Source organism: Sander vitreus, chromosome 5 (genome assembly GCF_031162955.1).
Source record: "Sander vitreus isolate 19-12246 chromosome 5, sanVit1, whole genome shotgun sequence".
NCBI lineage: Eukaryota > Metazoa > Chordata > Actinopteri > Perciformes > Percidae > Sander > Sander vitreus.
Window position 1 is genome coordinate 18,799,142 of NC_135859.1, and position 2,920 is coordinate 18,802,061.

At 56.6% G+C, this 2,920-nt stretch overlaps 1 pseudogene; it reads left to right on the forward strand.

Moving 5' to 3' along the window:
- Window positions 1–389: 389 nt before the first annotated feature.
- LOC144517562 (uncharacterized) lies at window positions 390–2,920 on the forward strand (annotated as a pseudogene).

Here is a 2,920-nt window from a genome sequence, read left to right on the forward strand (position 1 = left end):
ATGTGCTCAGGTCACTGACCGGTCACACCATGTGCCGCCCAGGGTCTCGCGGCACAGAACAATATAGCTTTGCTATATGCTCCCGCCATGGCCTTTACTCCGGGAGCTCTTCCTCTGGAGCTAGCCACGGAGATTGGCAAAGCTATGACCGCGATCCTCACCATGACCACGGTGGCGTTGTCCAGAGTCATGTCATGGCAGACTGTGGCCCAGCAAAACATCTGGCTCCACATGACACAGCTACCCACTGACAACAGACGCGAGCTTCTGTACGGCCCCATAGCTCCTGATGGACTATTTGGGCCCAGTCACATCCCATTTGCACCGAGCGGAACGATTTCGAATGCTCGGCTCTTGGAAGGCGGCTCCTCCACAGAAGCGGCGTCGCCATGACAACAGTCGCGCGCCACAGCCTCTGCTGCGGCTGCGTTTTCCCAGGCTTCAAGCTCCACTCCTCCGCCCAGCCCCCCTCCGTAGCGATGTGGGGCTGGCAGGCTTCACAGAGCCGGGGGACCATGAAGGCGGCCCCCACCTGGTCTAACCCACCCCCCGAGCCACCTAACAAACAGCGGCGTCGGGGCGCGGGGAACGTCTGTCCCTCCACGGTTGAAAACTGGAAACACAACGGCTCTTTTAAGGGCCACTTCAGTCTTTCTAAAGAGCAGTTTCCCTTCAACCGAGCAGCCTTTGTTCCCACTGAACATTACGCTGACGTCATGACAGATGTTCCTCACACAAGCACACACCAGGTCACCGCTGCTCGCGGAGCTCCACCGCTCTCTCACTATACAGACAGTGGGAGCAAACGCCCACCCGCTACAATTTGCGCCGCTCAATTATGACCCGCCACCCTTTCGACAGGGCCCTACCATGGGCTGGGCAACACGATCGACTCGTGTTTCGCCCAGCGGCGGGACGGGCTCTGCGCTTCTTGCTAGCTATGTCTGTGAACAACACACAGACATGCACGCCCGCTCTCAGAGCACAGCGCGTCATGGATCAGGCTGACACACATGGACTCGTGGATGTCAAAACTAATATCGCGGGGCTACACACTTCAGTTCGCCTCCCCCCCCGCCTCGCTTTGCGGGCGTGTTGGAGACAACTGTGTCATCCCAGGCAGAATCAGACGCCATGACGTCAGAACTACAGGAACTGCTGTCAAAGGATCAATTTCCCGCGTTCCTCTGGGGGAGGAGAACAAGGGATTGTACTCCCGCTACATTCTCCAAAAAAGTCAGGCGGGTTACGCCCCATCCTCGACCTGTCCCAGTTCAACCGATGCGTCATGGAGCGTCCATTCCACATGCTGACTATCAGACATGTGTTGGAATGTGTGCGCCACCAAGAATGGTTTACATCTGTGGATCTGAAAGACGCATACTTTCACATCCAAATCATTCCCAGGCACAGGAAATTCCTGCGCTTCTTTTTCCAAGGGGCTCATTTCCAGTACAACCGACTACCGTTCGGTTACTCACTGGCTCCCCGCACGTTTTACAAGTGCATGGAGACGGCACTTCAGCTGTTGCGGAAAAAAGGCGTCAGAGTCCTGTTTTATCTGGACGATTTGCTCATCCTGGCTCCCTCTCGGGAAACGGCGGCGCTGCACACTGTGGCAGTTCTGCAGCACCTGCAGACACTGGGTTTCGCCATAAATTGGTTCCCACACAATCAATAGTTTATCTGGGCGTAGTGCTAAACTCGATTGTAATGAGGGCCAGGCTGTCAACGCCAAGGCAAGATGCGCTGATCTCTCTCCTGTCGCGCACCACGCCACGCGCAAAGGTGTCGGCGCTGTCCGTCATGTGCCTTCTGGGCATGATGTCCGCGGGCTACATGGTAGTACCCCTGGGGCTTCTCCACAAAAATCCAGAGGTGGTTCCTCCGTCAGTGCGTCGACCCCATACGCCACAAGTGGCGAATGCTGACTATCCCTCCTTCTCTGCAGTCAGACCTGTCATATTGGTGGAACCCCCGGACCTTGTCAGCTGGGGTTCCCCTGGGCAAGGTGACGTCATACGTGACAGTGTACACGGATGCGTCCCTCACTGGCTGGGGAGGGATGTGCAAATCACAGGTGGTGGGAGGGGAATGGCCAACTCCCCCTCCCCCACACATAAACTGCCTGGAGCTGTCCACGGTGCTGAAGGTTTTAAAGCACTTCGCCCCAGTGGTAGCGGGGAGGCATGATGTCGTACAAACAGACAATGTTACAGCAGCAGCGTTCATAAATTGCCAGGGCGGCGTACGTTCGGCCCGGCTATTGGAAATAGCCAGGAGCCTTCTGCTGTGGGCACACAATCACCTGCTGTCCCTCAAGGCTGTTTACATCCCCGGGATACTAAACCGGGCGGCAGACCTAATGTCGAGGGGAGGGCCCTCTCACAACGAGTGGAAATTGAATCCCACTATCGTTCAGAAGCTGTGGAGCAGGTTCGGGGAAGCGGAGGTGGATCTGTTCGCCTCATGAGAAAACACACAGTGCACTCTGTGGTTTTCCTTGAGCACACGGGACAATCCACCCCTCGGTGTGGACGCTTTCTCCCACCATCCCCGGCCCAGAACCCTCCCATACGTTTTACGCATGGCGGACATAAGGCGGACACAGCAGCTGTTTGTTCACTATAGGGAACACTCCCAAGGAGCGGCCCTGTCAAAACAGCGTCTGTCTCACTGGCTGTGCGAGGCTATCACCCAGGCCTATAACACAGAGGGGGCGGAGCCCCCCCAGGGTATTCAGGCACATTCTACAAGGGCACTATCGGCATCAACAGCTCTGTTCAGAGGCATGTCAGTAGCCGACAGCTGCGTAGCGGCCTCTTGGGCATCCCCATGCCCTTTCATCTGTTTCTATTTGCGGGATATGTCCAAGCCCTCTCTTACCCACTCGGTCCTATCCTCACTCAACGACGAATGA